We start from the raw sequence: 26,507 nt of genomic DNA on the forward strand, positions 1-26,507 counted from the left end.
AGGTTTGCACCCAGAGAGGGGCTGCAGGTGCTGCTGTGGTCCCCATGGAGGTGATGGTGACTTAGGTTTATGCAGTGGTACAGGAAGAGGACCAAGCTGATAGATAGTGGGGAGACGGCAGCTAGAATGGATAGGGCAGGTTTAGGGATCAGCTGAAGGAGGAAGGGAGAGGAGCTGGGGCAATAACCCGATTTCTGGGCGGCCAGTGGAGTGGATGGTTGTACCATGTGAGAGATAGACCACAGAGGAGAACGGTTTTGGGGAGGAAACGTCATGAACTTGGTGTTGTACGTGCTGAGTTAGAGACACCCACAGGACATCACACTTATCAGACCATTGGATGTTTGTGTCTTGAACCCAGGGGAGGCCGGGCATGGTGGCTTATGCCTGTAATCCCAGCATTTTGGGAGGCTGAAGCGGGTGGATCACCTGAGGTCAGGAGTTCGAGACCAGCCTGGCCAACACAGTGAAACCCTGTCTCTACTACAAATACAAAAAATTAGCTGAGCATGGTGGCAGGCACCTGTAATCCCAGCTACTCAGGAGGCTGAGGCAGGAGAATTGCTTGAACCCGGGAGGCAGAGGTTGCAGTGAGCCAAGATCACACCATTGCACTCCAGCCTGGGCAACAGTGTGAGACTCCATTTCAAAAAAATAATAATAATAATAAAAAATAAAAATAAATAAATACAGGGGAAAGGATATAAAGGATATACAGGCACCAGAGTCATCACCATGGCAGCTGAAGGGATGTGTATGGCGTTGTCACCCAGAGGCCACCATACAGAGGCCAAGTCTTCCCACCTCGCCCCATGCCCCTGTCCTACCAAGCCCTCTCCACCTCCTCCTGCCCTACCCTCCTGGTAGCCGGAATGGCCAGTAGAGGCCAGATGCTGCAGAGGTGACAGTTTTCTTTGTAGGCAACAGGAGCCCCCAAAAGGGAGGGAAGAGGAGGGACTATGGGCCAATCCTGGAGGAGCCAAGGTGGAGTGGACCTGGGCCCTGACTTGAGGAGCGCTCAGAGAACTGGTGGATCAGCCCAGACCCCCAGTTCCACATGCTAAGGGCTGCCACGGGTATGGCCAGCAAGCGTCAGGGACTCTGTGGGGGAAGGCACTGGGAATTGTAGCCAAGTCCTGATGGTCCAGGCTTGCACTGCAGCCAACAGAATGTCTGTGTCATTCTTTCCCAAGTTCATGTGTTCACACCAAGGTGATGGTATTCGGAGGCGGGGCGTTTGGGAGGAGAAAGGGTCATGAAGATGGAGACCTCAACCATGGGATTAGGCCCCATATAAAAAGGACCTCAGAGAGTGCCCTCTCCCTCTTTTTTTTTTTTTTTTTTTTTTTCTGGAGATGCAGTCTCACGCTGTCACCCAGGCCAGTGGAGTACAGTGACGAGATCTCGGCTCACTGCAACCTACACCTCCCCTGTTCAAGCAATTCTCCTGCCTCCACCTCCTGAGTAGCTGGGATTACAGGCACCTGCACCACACTCGGCTAAATTTTTTTTTTTTTTTTTTTTTTTTTTTTTTTTTTTGTATTTTTAGTAGACGGGGTTTCACAATATTGGCCAGGCTGGTCTTGAACTCCTGACCTCAAGTGATCTGTCCACCTTGGCCTCCCAAAGTGCCGTGAGCCACTGCGTCTGGTCTCCTCCCCATCTTTCCACCGAGTAAGATTACAAGGAGAAGGTGGCTGTCTGCAACCCAGGAGAGAGCCCGACCACACTGACACCCTAATCTCGTGATCTTTTTTTTTTTTTTTGAGCAGAGTCTCACTCTGTCGCCCAGGCTGGAGTGCAGTGGTGCGATCTCCACTCACTGCAAGCTCTGTTTCCCAGGTTCACGCTATTCTCCTGCCTCAGCCTCCTGAGTAGCTGGAACTACAGGCACCCGGCACCACGCCCGGCTAATTTTTTGTGTTTTTAGTAGAGACAGGGTTTCACCATGTTAGCCAGGATGGTCTCGATCTCCTGACCTCGTGATTCACCCACCTTGGCCTCCCAAAGTGCTGGAATTACAGGTGTGAGCCACCACGCCCGGCCCCAATCTTGTGATCTTAGAGGAGAAATAAATATCTGTTGTTTATAAGCCGTCCGATCTACGGGAGTTTGTTGTAGCAGCTCGGACTGACAGCTCGGACTGACTAGGCCCCTTATCTATACAAAAACATCAGGAAGATAGCATGGGGCATGCATCTTCAGCCTCCTCAGTGGAATTAGCATGACCTGTGCTTCCAGGAGTTTGAGACCAGCCTGGGCAACACAAAAAGACCCTGTTTATACCAAAAAAAAAAAAATTAATTGGGTGTGGTGGTGTATGCCTATAGTCCCAACTGCTCTGGAGGCCGAGGCAGGAGGATCATTTGAGGCCAGGAGTTAGAGACCAGCCTGGGCAACACAACAAGACTCTGGTTTTTTTTGTTTGTTTTGTTTTGTTGTTGTTGTTGTTGTTGTTGTTTGAGATGGAGTCTCATTCTGTCACCCAGGCTGGAATGCAGTGGCCCAGTCTCAGCTCATTGCAACCTCCACCTCCCAAGTTCAAGCAATTATCCTGCCTCAGCCTCCTGAGTAGCTGGGACTACAGGCCAGCACCATGACGCCCAGCTAATTTTTGTATCTTTAGTAAACATGGGGTTTCACCATGTTGACCAGGCTGGTCTCGAACTCCTGACCTCAAGTGATCTGCTCATCTTGGCCTCCCAAAGTGCTAGGATTATAGGTGTCAGTCACTGTGCCAGGCCCAAGACACTGTTTATACAAAAAATGTTTTTTAATTGGGTGTGTTGGTATATGCCTCTAGTCTCAACTGCTCTGGAGGCCAAGGCAGGAGGATCATTTGAATAACACAAGACTCTGTTTACACAAAAAACATTTCAAAATTTTGGTGTAGTGGTGCTCACCTGTAGTCCCAGCTGCTCCGGAAGCTGAGATGGGAGGATCACTTGAGGCCAGGAGTTCAAGATCAGCCTGTGCAACATAGGGAGACCTCATCTCTACCAGAAGAAAAAAAAAAAATCAAAAAAGTAGCTGGGCATAATGGTGCACATCTGCAGTCCCAGTTACTCAGGAGGCCAAGGCGAGAACATCACTTGAGACCAGGATTTGAGTCTGCAGTGAGCCATGATTGTGGCACTGCACTCCAGCCTGGGTGACAGAGTGGAACCCTGTCTCTCAGAATAAATAAATAATTTTTAAAATTTTAAAATTAAAGGTCGGGTGCAATGGCTTATGCCTGTAATCCCAGCACTTTGGGAGGCCGAAGCGAATGGATCATTTGAGGTCGGGAGTTCGAGACCAGCCTGGCCAACATGGTGAAACCCCATCTCTACTAAAAATACAAAAATTAGCTGAGTGGTAGTGGCATGCACCTGTAATCCCAGCTACTCGGGAGGCTGAGGCAGGAGAATCACTTGAACCCAGGAGGTAGAGGTTGCAGTGAGCAGAGATCATGCCACTACACTCCAACCTGGGCAACAGAGTGAGACTCGGTCTCAAAAAGTAGTAATAATAATAATATGCTTCTGACTCATCTTCCTTTTTCATTTGGGAAAACACAGGGACATTCCACCTGATTCTTTCTAATGATACGTTTCCTTCTGTGTAAGGTCCAGCCCTACGAGGCTTAGCGGGTGTTCTCCCTGTGTGCAGAGATGAGAGATCATAAGAAATAAAGACACAAGACAAAGAGATGAAGAGAAAACAGCTGGGCCCAGGGGACCACTACCACCAAGATGCGGAGACAGGTAGTGGCCCCGAATGTCTGGGCGCGCTGATACTTACTGCATACAAGACAAGGGGGCAGGGTAAGGAGGGTGAGTTGTCCAAGTGATTGATAAGGTCAGGCAAGTCACGTGATCATGGGACAGGGGGCCCTTCCCTTTTAGGTAGCCAAAGCAGAGAGGGAAGGCAGCATCTATCAGCGTTTTCTTCTCTGCATTTATCAAAAAGATCAAAGACTTTAAGACTTTCACTATTTCTTCTACCGCTATCTACTATGAACTTCAAAGAGGAACCAGGAGTACGGGAGGAACATGAAAGTGGACAAGGAGCATGACCATTGAAGCACAGCACCACAGGGAGGGGTTTAGGCCTCTGGATGACTGTGGGGAGGCCTGGATAATATCCAGCCTTCCACAAGAAGCTGGTGGAGCAGAGTGTTCCCTGACTCCTGCAAGGAAAGGAGACTCCCTTTTGAGGTCTGCTAAGTAACGGGGGCCTTCCCAGACACTGGCGTTACCGCTTGACCAAGGAGCCCTCAAGCGGCCCTTATGCGGGCGTGACAGAGGGCTCACCTCTTGCCTTCTAAGTCACTTCTCACCATGTCCCTTCAGCACCTGACCCTATACCCGCCAGTTATTCCTAGGTTATATCAGTAATGCAACAAAGAGTCATATTAAAAGTTAATGATTAATGTTTATTTATTTTTTTTTTTAATTTATTTTTTTGAGACGGAGTCTCGCTCTGTCACCCAGACTGGAGTGCAGTGGCCGGATCTCAGCTCACTGCAAGCTCCGCCTCCCGAGTTTACGCCATTCTCCTGCCTCAGCCTCCCGAGTAGCTGGAACTACAGACGCCCGCCACCACGCCAGGCTAATTGTTTTGTATTTTTAGCAGAGACGGGGTTTCACCGTGTTAGCCAGGATGGTCTCGATCTCCTGACCTCGTGATCCGCCCGTCTCGGCCTCCCAAAGTGCTGGGATTACAGGCTTGAGCCACCGCGCCCGGCCAATAATGTTTATAATAATGATTGATAATTGTCCCTGATCATCTCTATACCTAATTTGTATTATGATTATTCTTATTGTAACTATTTTCTGTATTATACTGAAACAGTGTGTGCCTTCAGTCTCTTGCCTCGGCACCTGGGTAATCCTCCACCCACATTTCTGAGCAGTAGCCCAAGACAATTCTAAGCATGTGGGGGAAGGAAAACTGGAAGTGCTGTTTCTACCCAGACTGCGAAACTCAGCATAAATTTCTGCACACAATGTGACCTCTTGGAGGTACTTAAAGCTCTTAGTGTCCCCTGGAGGCACCAGGCTGCCTCCCCTGGAACAGAGGGTCCTCCTCGAAGACCTCCTCTCTCAGCCTGGGCTCCCCAAAAGCAGACTCGGAGATAGTTTACTGCGGAAGCTCCATGTGGGAGTGGCGCGGTGAAAAGTCAGTGCAGGGTGCGGCTAGGGAGCAGGGGACTGCTGGGGCTACGGGAGACTGTGTGGATCACCCCCTTGGAATGGTCCCGCCAGAGCTCCAAATACTCCTGGCTGGGTTTTGTTGTTGTTTGTTTTAGGGTTTTTTTTGTTTGTTTTTGTTTTGTTTTGTTTTGTTTTTTGACTGAGTCTTGCTCTGTTGCCCAGACTGGAGTACGGTGGTATGATCTCAGCTCACTGCAACCTCCACCTCCTGGGTTCAAGCTATTTTCATGCCTCAGCCTCCTGAGTAGCTGGAATGACAGGTGCCCACCATCACATCCGGCTAATTTTTGTATCTTTAGTAGAGGTGAGTTTTCACCATGTTGGCCAGGCTGGTCTCAAACTCCTGACCTCAGGTGATCCGCTTGCCTCAGCCTCCCAAAGTGCTGAGATTACAGGCATGAGCCACCACGCCTGGCTTGGCTATTTTTTAATCTACTGCCTCCCGGCCTTTGGAGTGAGGGTTGCCCCTGAGGCTGTAAAATCTGGCTCTTCTGGGCCCACTGTGGTGCAGGCAAAAGGCCTCAGGCAGCCAACCAGAGCCTGAAGTTCCTGTCCTCAGCCACTGCCAGCTGTACAAGCTGCTGTTGGCTCCACACCCTGCATGGCGTGGGGACTCCTGCCTCCCAAAGTGCTGGGATTACAGGCATGAGCCACTGTGCCCAGCCCAGCTAATGTATTTTTAAATTAAAACAAAAATTTGGGCCGGGCGCGGTGGCTCAAGCCTGTAATCCCAGCACTTTGGGAGGCCGAGACGGGTGGATCACGAGGTCAGGAGATCGAGACCATCCTGGCTAACACGGTGAAACCCCGTCTCTACTAAAAATACAAAAAAAAAACTAGCTGGGCGAGGTGGCGGGCGCCTGTAGTCCCAGCTACTCGGGAGGCTGAGCCAGGAGAATGGCGTGAACCCGGGAGGCGGAGCTTGCAGTGAGCTGAGATCCGGCCACTGCACTCCAGCCTGGGCGACAGAGCGAGACTCCGTCTCAAAAAAAAAAAAAAAAAAAAATTTGTAGGGGTAGGGTCTCACTTTGTTGCCCAGGTTTGTGTGTGTGTGTATGTGCGTGTGTGTATGTGTGTGTATGTGTGATTGTGTGTGTGTGTGTGTATGTGTGTGTATGTGTGTGTATGTGTGTGCGTGTGTATGTGTGTGTGTGTGTGTATGTGTGTGTGTATGTGTGTGTGTGTATATATATATATAAAAGCTGGACATGTTGCTGCATGCCTGTAGTCCCAGCTTCTCAGAAGACTGAGGTGGAGGATCCCATAAGTCCAAGAGTTGGAGGCTGCAGTGAGCTATGATTGCACCACTGCACTCCAGCCTGGACTATAGGGAGAGACCCTGTTTCTTTAAAAAAAAAAAAAAAAAAAAAAAAAAAAAAAAAAAAAAGCCGGTGCAGTGGCTCATGCTTTGGGAGCACTTTGGGAGGCTGAGGTGGGTGGATCACCTGAGGTCAGGAGTTCGAGACCAACCTGGCCAACACGGTGAAACCCTATCTATACTAAAAATACAAAACTTAGCTGGGCGTGGTGGCGCATGCCTGTAATTCCAGCTACTCAGGAGGCTGAGGCAAGAGAATAGCTTGAATCCAGGAGGCAGAGGTTGCAGTGAGCTGAGATCATGCCATTGCACTCCAGCCTGATAAAAGCAAAACTCTGTCTCAAAAAAAAAAAAAAAAAAAGCCAGATGTGGTGGTGCGTGACGATAGGCCCAGCCACTTGGGAGGCTGAAGTGGGTGAGCTATGATCATGCCACTGCCCTCCAGCCTGGGGGATAGAGTGAGACCTTATCTCTACAAAAATAAAAATGAAACAATTAGCCAGGTGTGGTAGCACACCTGTAGCCCCAGCCACTCAGGAGGCTGAGGTGGGAGGATTGCTTGAGTCCAGGAGGTCAAGGATGCTGTTAGCCATAATTGCACTACTGCACTCTGGCCCAGGTGACAGAATGAGACCCTGTCTCAACAACAACAACAACAACAACAACAAAAAGACTGAAGGCCTCCCGCCTCAGCCTCCCAAGACGTTGGGATTACAGGCGTGAGCCACACTCCCAGCCATCGCTCCTATTTTAGGGATGAGGTCACATCCCTGCAGAGGCCCAGAACAGAGAGGACCTTCTCCCACAGGACAGATAGGGTCACGGTCAGTTGGAGTTGTGAGGTCTTCCAGGCATGAGCAGAGGACAGAAAGGGACAGGCTAAGCAAAGGCATCGGCACAGCAGGGCTGGGAAACTTGAAGGCAGCTGGCAGAGTGCCCTGGGCATTTGTGAAAGGTCCTGTGGTCTGCTCGGCTCTGCTAGGAGCCGGGGGATGGGAACCTGGGAGGAGACTGGGGAAGGTGATGCAGCATGAGGGGGCCACACATCCTGATTTTTCAGAAGCTGTGAGCAGCATTTGAGCCAGAATATTGCATCCCTCTCTGGGCCTCAGCTTTGCCATCCATGACACAAGGAAGGTGGCTGAGACTTCTGCGTGCTCGCCCAACACCCATTCTCCCATCCTTCCTCATTACCAGAACCCTGGTTGTATTGATAGTGGCAACAGATGATGCTTATTTATTTATTTATTTATTTATTTATTTATTTATGTAGAGACAGAGTCTCGCTCTGTGGCCAGGCTGGAGTGCAGTGGCACAATCTTGGTTCACTGCAACCTCCGCCTCCCGGGTACAAGTGATTCTCCTGCCTCAGCCTCCCAAGTAGCTGGGATTACAGATGCCCACGACCATGCCCAGATAATTTTTATATTTTTAGTAGAGATGGGGTTTCATCACGTTGGCCAGGCTGGTCTCAAACCTCGAACCCCTAACCTCAAGTGATCCACCTGCCTCAGCCTCCCAAAGTGCTGGGATTACAGGCGTGAGCCACCGCACCAGCCAACATGAACCTCTTGAAGTCATCTCCCACCCCATCTACCATCTCTTTATCTGTCCACCTATCAACCTGTCAATCTAGCCATCTATCGATCTATCCGTCCATCCATCCAGCCTATTGGTTCTGTTTCCCTGGAGAACACTGACCAATGCAGAGGGCAAGACAGAGAATCCCAGAGGAGCCTGGGTCCCTGACAACCTTGGGGAGGACATTACACAGCGCCACCCTCAGACTTGTTGCTGCATGAGAGAAAAATAAGCCCTATCTTGTTTAAGCCACTGTTGTGGGGGTTTTCTGTTATTGGCAACCAAACTCAGCCCCTAAGAGGTGCAGGGGAGGCCATGTGCCCCGCAGTTCAGGCACCCCAAATCACACCCACAGTGGTTACTTTATCCCAGTACTGCCTGGACTATTCTGGGGTTAATTTTTTTCTTTAAAGAAACTCATTTTTTGGCCAGGTATGGTGGCTCATGCCTGTAATCTCAGCACTTTGGGAGGCTGAGGCAGGTGAATCACTTGAGGTTAGGAGTTCAAGACCAGCCTGGCCACCATGGTGAAACTCCATCTCTACTAAAAATACAAAAACTTAGCCAGGTGTGGTAGTGAGTGCCTGTAATCCCAGCTACTCTGGAGGCTGAGGCAGGAGAATCGCTTGAACCTGAGAGGTAGAGGCTGCAGTGAGCTGAGATTGCACTCCAGCCTGGGCAACAGAGGGAGACTCTGTCTCAAACACAAAAACAAAAAATCCAAAAAGGGTAGCAGACTGCTGAAGGCTGGTTTGCATTGACATGCAGTTACCCTGAGTCTCTTGCTGGGCAGGTGTGTTCACGCTGCCTTCACTTGCTGTGGGTTCACGACCCAGGGGGTGGCGGGCTTAGGCCCTATCGGCTGGGAGCCAGACCCCCATTCTGACTGGGAGCCGTTGGAATGGGAGCTGTAGGGGGTGGAGAGGTTCTCCCTGGGCCCTCAGCTTGAAGCAGGGCCTCATGCCCTGGCACCCCAGGCCATGCCCCCTTGGTGCTGGGCATCCTGCCGCTGTTATTCCTTCTTACCCGTTGTCAGGGGCACAGCGTCAGGTATTCAGATCCCCTGGGACCACTGGTCCCTTCACTAGTGACGTATTTCATCATTTTTAATACACATTGCAATGAACAATGAACATATAGTCTTTAAAATTAAAAAGATTTTAAAAGGTTTGTCCGTTAGAGAGTTTGGCATGCTTAGGAGAGTTCTAGGTGTTAGCTTTCTGGGTGTACAGAGCAGCTCTAAGCTGGCAATAAGGACAGGTTGCCCTTGCCATCAAAGTGAAGAGGGCTGGGCCCTCTATGATTTAACCTGAGGCTCTTCAAACATCCATTCTGCTTCCATGCATGGCTTCTGCCCCGGCACCCTGAAACGACAGAAAAAAAAATCCGATTCCAGAAAATTCAGAGGCAAATGGAGGCACCTGGTGCCCCACCCAGAATCCTGGGAAGCCATGGAGCAGATCCGATATTTATATGAGGAATTTCCAGAGTCCTGACCAGTTCCCAGGTTGGCTGAAGGCTTTGATGTCAGCACTGATGTGATCCAAAGAGTTTTAAATGGCAAGTTTGTACCCACATTGGAGCAGACACTGAAGCAGGATCAAAAAGTCCTTAAGAAAGCTGGGCTTGCCTATTCGCTCCAGCAGCTCCCGGGCTCTGGAAATATGTCAAAGCCGCTCCCTGCAGGCCACTCTGTATCAGGCTCTTTGCTTATGCCCAGGCATGAAGCCTCATCCAGAGACCCTAATCACAGCACAGCTTTGAAAGTTACAGAGTTGGCTGGGCGCGGTGGCTCACGCCTGTAATCCCAGCACTTTGGGAGGCCGAGGTGGGCGGATCACGAGGTCAGGAGATCGAGACCATCCTGGCTAACACGGTGAAACCCCATCTCTACTAAAAATACAAAAAATTAGCCGGGCGTGGTGGTGGGCGCCTATAGTCCCAGCTACTCAGGAGGCTGAGGCAGGAGAATGGCGTGAACCCGGGAGGCGGAGCTTGCAGTGAGCGGAGACCGTGCCACAGCGCTCCAGCCTGGGCGACAGAGCCAGACTCCATCTCAAAAAAAAAAGAAAGTGATAGAGTCAGACCCTCACAGGACAAATACACCAAGGAGATGGAAGGGAAGAAATAAAGAAATCCAGGACCTGGAGGAGAGGGTGTGCCTGTTGCTGCACCCCTAGGTCATCAGCGAGAGCTGCAGAAGTTCTCCAGTGATGCTGGGAGCACCAGAAGAACCGGCGATGCTGCGTTGCCAAGTGAGCAGAAGCTGGAGGAGTTGGAGGCAGAGGAACCAGGTAACTTCAGCAGCCAAGTAGCGCAGAGGGGCCGAGAGTTCTTTGACAGCAACGGGAACTTCCTGTACGGAATCTGAGTCTGGGATTGGCTTGTGGAGATGCCTCGTGAAACACAGCTGGGCGAATATTAATATATATGGAGCAGCCTGGATTTCTGCATATGGATGAGTCCCCTTGGAACAGGAAGAAGTGATGAGCCTGGACTGTGGGAGGAAAGAGCGGCGTGGGTAGCTTCAGACTTCCTGGAGCAGTGCTCCCAGTCTGACCTCTGTAGATCTGCGGCACTCACTCTTCTTGCTTGGGCTCTCTGTATGTTGAAAACCAGCCCGTGTTGCATGTGTTGTTACAATTTTTCGTGATACTTGCAATATATGTTTGAGAGGAAGTGAAAAGTTTGTCTTCCGAGCTCGTTTCCTTCTTGATCGGTGAACACTAACAGTTTTGGGACAACTTAGTTGATTGGTTTTCCTTACAAGCGAAATAAAGGAAAATGTAGCAGTCAAAATAAATAAACAAAAAGCAAAAAAGGAAGAAACTCATTTTTTAAGTTTAGCCTCATTTAAAATATATTATTGATGAACTTAAGTGCCTGATGGTAATATACATATATATGTGTGTGTGTGTGTGTGTGTGTGTGTATATATATATATATATATCTTTTTTCTTTTTTTTTTTTTGAGACGGAGTCTCACTCTGTCGCCCAGGCTGGAGTGCAATGGCGTGATCTCAGCTCACTGCAAGCTCCGCCTCCCGGGCTCAGGCCATTCTCCTGCCTCAGCCTCCTGAGTAGCTGGGACTACAGGCGCCCGCCACCACGCCCGGCTCAGTTTTTGTATTTTTAGTGGAGACGGGGTTTCACTGTGTCATCCAGGATGGTCTCGGTCTCCTGACCTTGTGAGCCACCCGCCTCGGCCTCCCAAAGTGCTGGGATTACAGGTGTGAGCCACCACGCCTGGCCTCATTATATATTTTTAATACACATTGCAATGAACAATGAACATATAGTCTTTAAAATTAAAAAGATTTTAAAAGGTTTGTCCGTGAACTTTTTTTTTTTTTTTTTTTTTTTTTTTTTTTGAGACAGGGTCTTGCTCTGTTACCCTGGCTGGAGTGCAGTGATGCAATCTCTGCTCACTGCAACCTCCACCTGCTGGGCTCAAGTGATCCTCCCACCTCAGCCTCCTGAGTCGCTGGGACTATGCCTGGCTAATTTTTAAATCGTTGGTAGAGACAGGGGTTTTACCATGTTGCCCAGGCTGGTCTCAAACTGCTGGACTCAAACCATTGTCCTGCTTTGGCCTCCCAAAGTGCTGGGATTACAGGCGTGACCCAGCACATCAGCCAACATAAACCTATTAAGGTCTTCTCCCACCCCTCTAAGTGGGGTCTGAGCGTCAGGGTCTCGGCCCACCAGACCTAAGGGACCTGAGTCCCAGGCTGGCTTCGGAACAGAGATCTGGGGCCGTGTAGGAAAACTGAACCCTGCCGGGCGCAATGGTTCATGCCTGTAATCCCAGCACTTTAGGAGACCAAAGCAGGAGGATCACTTGAGCTCAGGAGTTCAAGATCAGCCTGGGCAACATGGCAAAACCCCATCTCTACCAAAACTACAAAAACTTTGCTGGCATGGTGGCATGTGCCTGAGGTCCCAGCTACTCAGGAGGCTGAGACAGGAGAATCGTTTGAACCCAAGAAGTGGATATTGCAGTGACCTGAGATCGCACCACTGCACTCCAGCCTGGGTGACAGAGTGAGACTCCATCTCAAAAAAAAGAAAAAAGAAAATAATCAAACCCACCCCCAGCTTTCCCCGCAGAGCAGGAGATGGGCATCCATGGTGCCCCCAGCAGCTCTGCAGCAAAGCAGGGAGCACAACCCCAGAGATAAAGAACCTGCCCCAGCCCCACTCCTCAGGAGACCCCGGAAGGACAACACAGCTTCAAGAAAGCCCCCAGCCTGTCTTCCCAGACAGCAGGGATGCAGCTGTGACATCCGGCTCTGCAGTTTGTACAACATGCATAGGGTGCCCACCACGGGACGGGCACGCACGGGCCCAAAAGCCACTCCCCACTCAGGCCGGGGGACCACGCCGCTGCCTCTACCCAAAGTCCACAGAGCTCATCCCTGTTCCCCTCCTTGTTCCTGCCAGCTTCACAGCCCAACACAGAAGGGGGTCTCCTGCTGCAAGGGAGATGGCTCTGACCCAACAGCCTCCAGACAAGGGGTCCCTGAGAGCAAGGGGTGAGGGCTCCGGGCTGAAAGCTGAGCAAGTACGGAATCACAGACAACGTGATGACGCCTCTCCACAGGGCGGTGCTCAAAGTTTTTCTATAGGTTTTTGTTTTTGTTTTTGTTTTTGCGATGTTGAAAAAATTACTGAAAAGTGTACAGCCCTAATGCACTTAGAACCTCGACCATCAGCTTCCCAGTTCACACAGCCTTTGTGTCCGTTTCCATGTGCCTTGCAAGTCTATTCTGTGTCTAGCCCTTTGCAACTTTTTCTCTCTGCATCACTGGAGTGCTGGGAGAGACACTGGAAGGTGGTGGGGGATGGGGATGGGAGACTGTTCTAGTCTTTCCCTGGTGTGCACTTACACGGAAGCCTGTGTGGCACAGGGAAGGGACCCGGGCCACTCTGCAGGCTGGCCCAGGCTTGTGGGGGTAGGAGACACGTTCTTCCTGACCCTGTAGCCTGTGGCCGCTTGGCTGTCCCCAGCAGCTTCTGTAGCGTGACCCCCAAGGCTGGGCAATGGCCTAGCGTCCCCCCACCACAGACAGCGTCCTCCCAGAGCAGAAACCACGATGTGGAGCCATCCCAGGAAAAGCCTCTACAATTGAGAGTGACCTCAAAAAGGCCCTTGGGAAGGGCCCCCACACTCCATGCATGGCTCTTTTCCTGCAAGGAGGCAGCCACTGGCTCTGGCACAAGGGCTGTGGGAAGCTGGGCTGGGGGGTCCTGCCCCCAAAGTGTCCCTGCCAAGAGAGTCCACCATCTCACACATCCAGCGTCAGGGCTAAGAAGAGATCCTGTGCCAGGGACCGGTGCTGTGGTCTTCCCTGCAGCCGGCACTGCCTGACACCACCGCCATCTATTTTGGTCTTCTTGGCTTCTTGGTGCTGCTGTCTGGGCACTTGTAGGGGTGTTCAGGGGGCAGTGGGCTGTGGCGTTGGTCTCCACTGTCTCTGGACCCTGGAGGGGGTGAAGAGACTTCAGTCTGAGGCCGAGGCAGGCTCAAGTGGAGCCAGCGCCCCAGCAGGGGTACTCTGGCCAGGCACCCTGTCTCGTGTGGACTCCCTGGCTCTGGCCTGAGCCGCCGACATGCATAGTTCAGCACACACAGGCCCCTTCCTCCTCCAGCCTGCCCGGGCCCTGGGGCACTGTCTGACCCCTCTGGGACTTCACTTCGTGAGCCCAGGCTGCCCTTTCCAGTCCAACTTGGCCTCTGCTGTTCTTATAACGCTGGGCCTGTCCCCAAGACCCTCCTAAAGCCACTTTCCCCAGGTGGTAGGTACACTCCGCAACTCCAGCCAGATGTGATCACGATGGGGGGATCCCTGTGGACCATTTCCCATCCCTCATGTTTCCCAAAGACACGCTACTGGGCCTGGCCATGCACCATTGACTGTTGCATAGTGTGCTCTGGGCTGCAAGCTTCCAGCCCAAGGTTGTGGCTAGGAAACACTTCTGAGACTTTTTCCCAAGAATCCTTAAAGGAACGGCATAATAATGAGAAATTCTTATCCTTTTCTGAAACAGTAACGTGAGGGAATAGGTTAAAGGTACAACAGGAGAGGCCGGGTGCGGTGGCTCAAGCCTGTAATCCCAGCACTTTGGGAGGCCGAGGGGGGCGGATCACGAGGTCAGGAGATCAAGATCATCCTGGCTAACCTGGTGAAACCCCGTCTCTACTAAAAAATACAAAAAAACTAGCCGGGCGAGGTGGCGGGCGCCTGTAGTCCCAGCTACTCGGGAGGCTGAGGCAGGAGAATGGCCTGAACCCAGGAGGCGGAGCTTGCAGTGAGCTGAGATCCGGCCACTGCACTCCAGCCTGGGCAACAGAGTGAGACTCCGTCTCAAAAAAAAAAAAAAAAAAAAGGTACAACAGGAGAAACTGAGGTTAGAAGAAAGGACTTCACACAAGGGCCCAGCCCTCCCAGTGGTCCTTTTCTTTTCAGATGGAGTCTCGTGTCACTCAGGCTGGAGTGCAGTGGTGCAATCTTGCCTCTCGGGGTTCAAGTCATTCTCCTGCTTCAGCCTCCTGAATAGCTGAGATTACAATCACCCACCACCACACCCAGCTAATTTTTGTATTTTTAGTAAAGACAGAGTTTCATCATGTTGGCCAGACTGGTCTCGAATTCCTGATCTCAGGTGATCTGCCCACCTTGGCCTCCCAAAGTGCTGGGATTGTAGCCATGAGCCACTGCGCCCGGTCCTCCCACGGGTTTTGAAGCCTATTATTGAATTACACCCATCCTTCCTGGATGATTTGGTTGTCAGCTGGTTCAGGGAGTGAAAAATCGTGCCAGTGATTCCAGAGGGCGTTTCCTGTCTCCAGAAAGGAATCCAGGGAACAGCTGCCTCACAGGTTGCGATGAGGATGATGGGAACGCAGACCTTAAAGTGATTTAAACAGTAGCTGGGATTTAGCAAATACCCAGCAAACATCAGCGGCCTTCTTGGTTCAAGATATAGAAAGAAGAAGAAAAGAAGAGGGTGCTGGGCACAGTGGCTCACGCCTGTAATCCCATCACTTTGGGAGACCAAGACAGCAGGATCGCTTGAGCTGGAAGTTTGAGACCAGCCTGGGCAACATAGTAGGATCCTACCTTTACAAAAACTAACTAAATAAATAAATAAATAAAATGACCTGGGCATGGGGTCCCATGCCTGTAGTCCCAGCTACTGAGGAAGTTGAGTGGGGAGGATCACTCGGGCCCAGGAGTTCCAGGCTGTAGAGAGTTATGACTGCACTACTGCACTCCAGCCTGGGCAGCACAGTGACCCTGTCTCTAAAAACAAAAATAAAAATAATTTTAAAAAATCAAAAAGGCAAGAGGAGATGAAAAAGAGGAAGGATAACAGCTCTACCACACTGACAACATTGTGTTTTATTTTATTTTATTTTTTGAGACAGAGTCTAGCTCTGTCACCCAGGCTGGAATGCAGTGGCACAATCTCGGCTCACTGCAACCTCTGCCTCCCAGGCTCAAGCGATTCTCCTGCCTCAACCTCCCGAGTAGCTGGGATTACAGGCACACTCCACTATGCCTGGCTAATTTTTGTATTTTAGTAGAGATGGGGTTTCACCATGTTGGCCAGACTGGTCTTCAACTCCTGACCTCAGGTGGTCTGCCCACCTCGGCCTCCCAAAGTGCTGGGATTACAGGCATGAGCCATCGTGCCCAGTCATGTTTTCATTTTTAAGGTTAATGCCCAAGACCAGGCCAGGTGCAGTGGCTCATGCCTGTAATCCCAGCACTTCAGGAGGCCAAGGCAGGTGGATCACCTGAGGTCAGGCGTTCAAGACCAGCCTGAGTAACCCTGTCTCTTCTAAAAATACAAAAATTAGCCGAGTGTGGTAGTGCATGCCTATAATCCCAGCTACTCAGGAGGCTGAGGCATGAGAATCACTTCAACCCAGGAGGCAGAGGTTGCAGTGAGCCGAGATTGCGCCACTGCACTCCAGCTTGAGTGATGGAGTGAGACTGTCTCAAAAATCAATTTAATTAATTAGCTAATTAAAGTTAATGCCCAGGACTGGCCATGTTCCAGAGCTTTGCTGTCCACTGCAGTAGCCACTGGCCACATGTGCCTATTGAGTCTTGAGATGCAGAACTGTGAAGTGCTGTGCTGGTGGTGGGGAGCTGATGTGCACTGGTACTGCTATCCCTCCCTTGACAGATAAGGGCCCTAGTGGTGGGGAGCTGATGTGTATGTGTACTGCTATCCCTTCCCTGACAGATGGGGGCCCTGGTGGTGGGGAGCTGATGTGCATGTGTACTGCTATCCCCTCCCCTGACAGATAAGGGCCCTGGTGGTGGGGAGCTGATGTGCACGTGTACTGCTATCCCTCCCTTGACAGATGGGGGCCCTGGTGGTGGGGAGCTGATGTGCACGTGTACTGCTATCCCTCCCTTGACAGATGAAGGCCCTGCTGGTGGGGAGCTGATGTGCATGTGTACTGCTATCCCTCCCCTGACAGATAAGGGCCCTGGTGGTGGGGAGCTGATGTGCACATGTATTGCTATCCCTCCCCTGATAGATGGGGGCCCTGGTGGTGGGGAGCTGATGTGCACGTGTACTGCTATCCCTTCCCTGACAGATGGAGGCCCTGGTGGTGGGGAGCTGATGTGCACTGGTACTGCTATCCCTCCCCTGACAGATAAGGGCCCTGGTGGTGGGGAGCTGATGTGCATGTGTACTGGTATCCCTCCCCTGACAGATGGAGGCCCTGGTGGTGGGGAGCTGATGTGCACATGTACTGTTATCCCTCCCCTGACAGATGGAGGCCCTGGTGGTGGGGGAGCTGATGTGCACGTGTATTGTTATCCCTCCCCTAACTCCTCCCCATGGAGAGAATTGAGAAGAGCTTGAGAATCCCAGAAGCCAGCAGCATGGGAGCTACAGGATCACACAGGGGTGGGAGGAGACAGACACTGACCTCTGATGTCCCAGGGCAGGAGGGGCACCCTGCTTGGGCTTGTACTGCTTTGCCACATGGCTCTGGGGAAGGTGAAACTGACTTCCGGCACATGGAGAGTGTTCTCATCTAAACAGTGAGACCGGAGGCAAGAGAAGGTGATGATTTTTAGGGACCACCCAGTGAATCATGGGAATAAAACTAAATAATGGATAATACCTACAACAGATTGAGCACCTACCAAAAGCTAGGCTCTTTTACTTAAGCTACTTCATGTGTGTTCCCCACAGACCTGGGAGGGGATTATTTTTTATGTGAGCTCCTGTCCTTTGTCCTTTCTGGAACCTCTACTGTCCCCAGAAAAGGGGTCTTGACCCAGACCCCAAGAGCAGGTTCTTGGATCTTGTCCAGGAAAGAATTCAGGGCGAATCACAGAGGATACTGAAGTTAAGATAGTTTATGGCTGGGTGCAGTGGCTCAAGTCCATAATCCCAGCACTCTGGGAAACCGAGGTAGGCGGATCACCTGAAGTCAGGAGTTCAAGACCAGCCTGGCCAAAATGGTGAAACCCCATCTGTACTAAAAAATGCAAAAATTAGCTGGGTGTGGTACCACACCCCTGTAATCCCAGCTACTTGAGAGGCTGAGGCAGGAGAATCACCTGAACCTGGTAAGCACAGGTTGCAGTGAGCTGAGATCGTGCCACTGCACTCTAGCCTGGGTGACAAAGTGAGACTCCATCTCAAAAAAAAAAAAAAAAAAAAAGGTTGTTAGAGACAACTCTATTACAGAGTACAGCATCATCAGAAAGCAGGTGGTGGGGCCAGGTGCAGTCGCTTAATGCCTGTAATCCCAGCACTTTGGGAGGCTGAGGCAGGAGGATTGCGTTAGCCTAGGAGTTCAAGACCAGCCTGGGCAACACAGCAAAATCCCATCTCTGCAATATCAAAATTAGCCTGGTGTGGTGTCACACACCCCAGCTACCGGGGAGGCTGAGGTGAAAAGATCCCTTAAGCTAGGGAAGGCAAGACAGCAGTGAGGCATGACCGCACCACTGCACTCCAGCCTGGGCGACAGAGCAAGACCCTGTCTCAAAAAAATCATTAAAAATAAAAATAAGGAATAATATACTTTATTTCAAAGGCTTGTGATCAGCTTATGACTGGCTATTAGTATTGTTACTTCCCTACATTACTGTTGATTTCAGCAAGAATTTAAGAGTGTCTTATTATTTTTAAAGCAAAACCTATTCTTAAACTAAACATGATTTTTGTTCTTAAAGCACTGGGTCATTTCCATGAGTTCTGGATCTTTATTACATTTGTTAACATCATTTTTTTTTTTTTTTTTTGAGATGGAGTTACCCAGGCTGGAGTGCAGTGGTGCGATCTCGGCTCACTGCAAGCTCTGCCTCCCGGGTTCATGCCATTCTCCTGCCTCAGCCTCCCAAGTAGCTGGGACTACAGGTGCCCACCACCACGCCTGGCTAATTTTTTTTTTTTTTTTTTTTTTTTTTTGAGACGGAGTCTGGCTCTGTCGCCCAGGCTGGAGTGCAGTGATGTAATCTCGGCTCACTGCAACTCCACCTCCCGGGTTCACGCCATTCTCCTGCCTCAGCCTCCCGAGTAGCTGGGACTACAGGCGCCTGCCACCACGCCCGGCTAATTTTTTGTATTTTTAGTAGAGACGGGGTTTCACCGTGTTAGCCAGGATGGTCTCAATATCCTGACCTCGTGATCCGTCCGCCTTGGACTCCCAAAGGGCTGGGATTACATGTGCGAGTCACTGCGCCTGGCCTAGTTAACATCATTAACTTGTTCCTTGACCATAAACATCTTATGACCGAAAGGGCCCAACACCCTGGGAATGTCACCGGCAGGTTTGGCTTTGTCGGGCCTTTATTAAAGATGGCGTCACTCTGGTTAAGATGCCTCTGACACTACCCTACGCTCAGCTCTTGGGTCTTTGTCCCTTCTCCAGCAGCAGCTATGCCCTTCCTTTCCTTCTTTCTTCTTTCAGCTGGTTGTTACATGGCAATAAAGATGATTTTCTGGGTTTACTGAACAAAGTTTAATCAGACATCACCCTCAAACAGAAGAGGGGCCAGGAGCAGTGGCTCACTCCTGTAATCTCAGCACTTCGGGAGGCCAAGGAGGGCAGATCGCTTGAGGCCAGAAGTTCGAGACCAGCCTGGCCCACATGGTGAAACCCCATCTCTATTAAAAATACAAAAATTATCCAGGCTTGGTGGAGCGTGACTATAGTCCCAGCTACTCAGGAGGCTGAGGCAGGAGAATCGCTTGCACCCAGGAGGTGGAGATTGCAGTGAGCCAAGATCACACCATTGCACTCCAGCCTGGACAACAAGAGTGAAACTCCATCTCAAAAATAATAATAATAAAATAAAAAAAAATAAAAATGCAGGATCTAGGCCGTTGATCACCAATTGTGGCACCATCGAATTGCCGTATAGGTCTTCTCAACTTCTATGCTTCCCTTGGTGCAGGCTGGGAACAGCTGGTGGACACCCTTCAAGGAGCACTGACACCCATAAATCTGCTTTCACCACAGGGACAGATCGGAGTGCCAATAACCTGCAGCAACAGATCGGAGCGTCAATATCCCACAGCAACAGATCGGAGAGCCAATACCCTGCAGCGACAGATTGGAGCGCCAATAACCCACAGTAGCAGACTGGAGCGCCAATAACCCACAGCGGCAGACTGGAGCGCCAATAACCCACAGCGGCAGATCAGAGCGCCGATAACCCACAGCAGCAGATCAGAGTGCCAATAACCCGCAGCGACAGATCGGAGCGTCAATACCCCACAGCAACAGATCGGAGAGCCAATACCCTGCAGTGACAGATCGGAGCGCCAATAACCCAGAGCGGCAGATCAGAGTGCTAATATCCCACAGCGACAGACCAGAGCACCAATACTCCACAGCAACAGATCAGAGCACTGATAAACTACAGCGGCTGCCGGAGCATCAATACCCCACAGCAACAGATCAGAGCACTGATAACCCACAGCAGCAGACTGGAGCATCAATACCCCACAGCAACAGCTTGGAGCACTGATAACCCACAGCGACAGACCGAAGCATCAGTACCCCACAGCAACAGATCGGAGCACTGATACACCACAGCGGCAGATTGGAGCACTAATATCCCACAGCGACAGATCAGACCGTCAATACCCCACAGCAACAGATCGGAGAGCCAATACCCTGCAGCGACAGATCAGAGTGCCGATAACCCACAGTGGCAGATCGGAGCATCAATACCCCACAGCAACAGATTGGAGCACTGATAACCCACAGCGACAGATTGGAGCACTGATAACCCACAGTGGCAGATCAGAGTGCTAATATCCCACAGTGACAGATCGGAGTGCTAATATCCCACAGCGACAGATCGGAACATCAGTATCCCACAGCAACAGATCACAGAACCAATACCCTGCAGCAACAGATCAGAGCACCGATAACCCACAGTGGCAGGTCGGAGCACTGATAACCCACAGCGGCAGATCAGAGCGCTAATATCCCACGATGACAGGTCAATAGATCAGAGCACCAATACCCCACAGTGACAGATCAATAGATCAGAGCGCCAATACCCCGCAGCAACAGATCGGAGTGCTAATATCACCCAGTGACAGAGCAACAGAATAGAGAGCCAATACCCCGCAGTGACAGATCGATAGATCAGAGCACCAATACCTCGCAGCGACAGGTCAGAGCACCAATACCCCACAGCGACAGATCAGAGTGCCAATATCACACAGTGGGGTGGGGAGCAGATGTTCATGCTACTGTCCCTCCATGGTGAGGAAGTCATCTCACAACCACCATTTTTTTTTTTTTTTTGAGATGGAGTCTCGCTGTGTCGCCCAGGCTAGAGTGCAATGGCATGATCTCGGCTCACTGCAAGCTCTGCCTCCCAGGTTCATGCCATTCTCCTGCCTCAGCCTCCCAAGTAGCTGGGACTACAGGCGCTGGCCACCATGCCAAGCTAATTTTTTGTATTTTTAGTAGAGACTGGGTTTCACCTTGGTCTCGATCTCACAACCTTGTGATCCGCCCACTCAGCCCCCCAAAGTGCTGGGATTACAGGCATGAACCACTGCGCCTGGCCCTCACAACCACTATTTCTGGATGGTGGGGTCTACAAGTGGTTTCCTCTTATCATTTTAATCTATGTTGCAAGATTTTCACAACCAATGCATATTCTCTTTGGAATAACAGCAGCTCCAGGAGCTGGGTCTCAAACCTATGAAGAAGCCCCAGGGGCTGGGGTACAGCTGGCATAAGGGCAGCCTATGGTGTATGCCCAATGTTCATCATTATTTTAACCTCTATTGAGACGTTGGACAGACCAGAAGTAAAACTGAACACCCTGCCAATAATTCTTTTCCCAAAGCCACTGGCCTTGGCTCACTCACTACCCTAAGAAAACCTGAAACTCACTCACACCAGGGAGCAGACAACTGATAACAACCCAAACTGTCACACTGTTTCAAGATGTACATTCCGAAGGAGGGAGAGAGACCTAAGGTACAGGAAGGAAACTAATGTGCTATTTTCTTTCACGATCCTGTACCTGCACGGAAACTGAGGCCGGGTTTTATCTTGGAGGCCACAGGGATAGCAGGGAATAAGCTCTTTCCTGATGACTTTGACGGCCGAAGGAGTGCTGGGGGTGGCTGACTCTCCGCCAAACACTCCCTGCAGGGGGATGGCAGCTTCTCCCTCGCCTGTGGGGAAAATCACACAGCAGGGCGGGGGTGAGGAATGGGTGGTGAAGGGATTGTGCATCAAGGTCGCTTTAAGCTGAAGTCATGCACTGATTAAACGCCTAATGTGTACCAGGCACTGATTAAACACCTACTGTGTACCACACTGCTACAGGCATGAGGCACCTCCGTGAGCATAACGAACAGAATCACTGCTCTCCTTTTCCTTCATCCCCCAATGAATAAATGAATAAATGAATAAATGAATGCTTGTTCCTGGCTGTTTGTCCTCCTCCCCTTTCCTTTGTCACCCCCCTCCCCACAAGGGAAGCAGTTCTCATCTAAACCAGCGTGATGATTAATTACGCATGTCAGCCTGATGAGGTGCCCAGATATTTAGCTAAACATTACTCTGCGTGTTATATATGGATGAGACTCATATTTAAAACAGGCTGAGGCCAGGCACGGTTGGCTCACGGCTGTAATCCCAGCACATTGAGAGGCCGAGGTGGGCAGATCACTTGAGGTCAGGAGTTCAAGACCAGCCTGGGCAACATGGTGAAACCCCATCTCTACTAAAAATATAAAAATTAGCCGGGCATGATGGCCTGCACCTGTAGTCCCAGCTACTTGGAAGGCTGAAGCAAGAGAATCACTTGAACCCGGGAGGTGGAGGTTGCAGTGAGCCGAGATTGCGCTACTGCCCTCCAGCCTGGAAAACAAGAATGAAACTCTGTCTAAAAATATAAATAAATAAAACAGGCTGAGTAAAGCCCTCTCTAACGCAGGTGGGCCTTGTCCAATCAGTTGAAGAGAACAAAAAGGCTGACCTTCCCCCTAGCAAGAGAGGAATCCTGCCTGACAGCCTCCCAGCTGGAACTTCCACCTTTTCCTGCCTGTGGACTTGAACTGAAACGTCGGCTCTTCCGAGGTCCCGGCAATTATTCCCCTCACAAGCCAGCTCTCACCTTATTGACGCACCATGCTTTGGAACCAAGTAATGTTCCTTTTTTTTTTTTTTTTTTTTTTTTTTTTTTGAGGTGGAGTCTCGCTCTGTCACCCAGGCTGGAGTGCAGTGGTGCGATCTCGGCTCACTGCAAGCTCCACCTCCTGGGTTCAGGCCGTTCTCCTGCCTCAGCCTCCTGAGTAGCTGGGACTACAGGCGCCCACCACCATGCCCAGCTAATTTTTTGTATTTTTAGTAGAGATGGGGTTTCACCCTGTTTGCAAGGATGGTCCAGATCTCCTGACCTTGTGATCCACCTGCCTCAGCCTCCCAAAGTGCTGGGATTACAGGCGTGAGCCACTGCACCTGGCTTTTTTTTTTTTTTTTTTTTTTTTTGAGACAGAGTCTTGCTCTGTCACTCAGGTTGGAGTGCAGTGGTGCAATCTCAGCTCACTGCAACCTCCACCTCCCAGGTTCAAGCCTCCTGAGTAGCTGGGCCTACAGGTGTTCACCACAACTTGCTAATTTTTTTGTATTTTTAGTAGAGACCCTGTCTCTCTTAAAAAAAAAAAAAAAAAGCAGAAATCACTGTAAAACTGTAATTTCACTGGGATAACTATATACAATATATACACATGTGGTTTAACATGAGAGGAAAGCTTGAGAAATGTGACGTAAGAAGGATGGAGTGGGATGGGAGGCTGTTTCCCCAGAACTTTGTGCAAATCCCTGCCCTCCCCTCTGTCCTCCTCCTCCTCCAGCTGCAGCCCTGGGACTGGGCAAGGAGTGCCCAGGCCGACGTCCACCCACCGGCTGCACGGTCCCAGGGAGGGAGGGTGACCGCTTCTTCTTGGCCTTCCTCTCCACGGAGCGGTCCCTGCACCGGCCAGCGTGGGGCCACCTTCTGTCTGCCAGGCTGGGGTCTGGGGTGGTGCTTGACTTCAGGTCCCTGCAGTCCAGGGCCATTTCCTCTAGGAGGTGGCAGGAGGAGCGGCCACTGCTGCCCTCCCAGTCGTGCGCCTTGGAGTGCTGAGTGGCTGTGATGAGGGTGATGCTCTTGGTGCCCTTGGCCATCTCCTGGAGGACCTGAGCACTCAGGGCTGGGCCACCAGCCTCCCCAGCCAGCCTCGAAGTGCTTGGCTCCAGGACCGAGGGGTACAGCTTGGAGACCAGGCTCTTCATGCTCAGGGCACTTGGCTTCTGCAGGAAATCAGATGCCACCGGGCTGTCACCATGGTCCCAGGTGAGGTCACCAGTAGCAGCAGCAAGACAATGACTCCAGGCAAGTCGTTTATTGGGGGGGAAGGACCGTGGCAGGGGGACAAGAGTTTGTGCTGATCTGAGAGGGTCAGATGACGGGTTCCGGCAGGACAAGGGCAAAAGAAGGGCCAGCGTGGCTGAAGAGACAGGCAGAGTCCCTGTGGACAGGATGGGGTGACCTTGAGGTACACTCTTGCAGCACTGGGAAGTCCCCTGGACCTCAGCCTAGTGATTGAGACATTTCCTGGGGGGCTGCCGTCCGGGAGCATCCACCTACCCTGGGGGCAGCACTGCCCCTTCTCTGTCCTGGACATTCTCCATCTCAGCAGAGGGCACTCCCCCAGGCCTGGAGGGGCAGCCCTATTGTGTGACCCACCCCCGCGGTGGCCCCTGAGCAGGTCCTGCCTGGCCCTGCAACGCCCCCTGCTCCTGCATCCCCGCCCCTCCCAGGTGTGTGGTTGAGCCTGTTCCTGCCCTGGTCATGGCGTTTAAACTCAGGCCTCAGGGTCATCCTCACCCAAGCGTGGAGGGGGGTCTCCCAAGGTCACAGCAGGGGCTTCTCCCAGGGGGCACAAAATCCCCGGCACCTCCGCAGAGTCGGGGCAGCCTCCCCAGTGGGATGGGGCATCGTCAGCAAGGTGGTCACGTGCTGGTGGCGGGACGCGTGCCCCACCTGCCCGCTTAGCCTAGTATTAGGAAGAATGAGTGGTGGCCGCTCCCTGATAACAGTTCATGTGAAAGGGTCAAAATTATCCTGTGAATATCCACAGCTTCCTCCATCTCCCCAGGCCCACCCATCCGTCAGAGAGGTTCTCACATTCGGTTCCCACCTCCTGTTCCACCCCACCCCAATAAAGGGAAGACTTCTTGCTTGCGAGGAGACAGGCTACACTGATCTACTCAAAAAATGGGTGCAAAGATGGCCAGGCACAGTGGCTCACGCCTGTAATCCCAGCACTGTGAGGGGCCAAGGCAGGTGGATCACAAGGTCAGGAGATCGAGACCATCCTGGCTAACACGGTGAAACCCCATCTCTACTAAAAATACAAAAAAAAAATTAGCTGGGTGTGGTGGCAGGTGCCTGTAGTCCCAGCTACTCGGGAGGCTGAGGCAGGAGAATGGCGTGAACCCCGGAGGCAGAGCTTGCAGTGAGCTGAGATCTGGCCACTGCACTCCAGCCTGGGCGACAGAGCGAGACTCTGTCTTTAAAAAAAAGAAGGGGGGGGTGCAAAGATGGCTGGGCACTGTGGCTCACCCCTGTAATCCCAGCACTGTGGGGGGCCGAGGCGGGTGGATCACCTGAAGTCAGGAGCTCGAGACCAGCCTGGCCGACATGGTGAAATGTTGTCTCTACTATAAATACAAAAATTAGCCGAGTGTGGTGGCACATGTCTGTAATCCCAGCTACTCGGGAGGTTGAGGCAGGAGAATCACTTGAACCTGGGAGGCAGAGGTTGCAGTGAGCCGAGATTGAGCCACTGTACTCCAGCCTGGGCAACAGAGTGAGATAGTCACACACACACACACACACACACACAAAAAGTTGGTGAGGGGTTGAAAGAAACGGGGTGGGGGGGGGAATGTGGAGAGAACGTGAGTAAGAGGGGTGGCTCACACCTGTAATCCCAACTCTTTGGGATGCTGAGGCCAGTGAATTGCTTGAGCCCAGGAGTTTGAGACCCCAGCCTGGGCAACATAGTAAGACCTCATCATTTTTTTTCTTTTTTTTCTTTTTTGTCACCCAGGCCAGAGTGCATTGGCATGATCTCGGCTCACTGCAACCTCCACCTCCCAGGTTCAAGCGATTCTCCTGCTTCAGCCTCCTAAGTAGCTGGGACTACAGTGCGAGCAACCACACCCAGCTGATTTCTGCATTATTAGTTGAGAGGGGGTTTTACCATGTTGGCCAGGCTGGTCTTGAACTCCTGATTTCAAGTGATCTGCCTGCCTCGGCCTCCCAATGTGCTGGGATTACAGGCGTGAGCCACCGCACCCGGCCCTCATCTTTACAAAAAAAAAAAATTAGCTGGGCATGGTGGCTCGCACCTCTAGTTGCAGCTACTTGGGAGGCTGAGGCAGGAGGATCACTTGCGTCAAGGAGTTTGAGGCTGCAGTGAGTGGCGATTGTACCACTGCACTCCAGCCTGGGCAACAGAGCAAGATCTCCTCTCCAAAACCAAACAAAGAATGTGAGTAAGAGGGGGGGCCTGAGAAGGAAGAGTCAGTAAGTGTCTCAGGAATGAGGTGTGGCCCTCTGATGTTCTTCAGGAGAAATGCAGAGAAAACAATGTGGCATTTCCTTTGGGTTGTGAGACCATTCTTTCTTGAATTTGGCACCATGCGAAGGCTCCTGGATTCATCATTTTACAGGTGAAGAAATGGAGGCCCAGAGACGTGAGGCAACTTGTCCAAGGTCACACAGCTAGCAAGGGATACAGGGAAGATGGAAACCCAACTCTGACTAATTCCTGAGCCCAATCTTTCAGCAATTAGATAATACAGATCCTCTGTGGTGCCCACACCCCAG

The 26,507-nt window shown here is 51.4% G+C and overlaps 1 pseudogene; it reads left to right on the forward strand.

Annotated features, from left to right (window-relative positions):
• Positions 1-9,279: 9,279 nt before the first annotated feature.
• On the forward strand, positions 9,280-10,802 carry LOC105483485 (neugrin-like; annotated as a pseudogene).
• Positions 10,803-26,507: the final 15,705 nt, after the last annotated feature.

Source organism: Macaca nemestrina, chromosome 4 (assembly GCF_043159975.1).
Source record: "Macaca nemestrina isolate mMacNem1 chromosome 4, mMacNem.hap1, whole genome shotgun sequence".
NCBI classification, from domain to species: domain Eukaryota; kingdom Metazoa; phylum Chordata; class Mammalia; order Primates; family Cercopithecidae; genus Macaca; species Macaca nemestrina.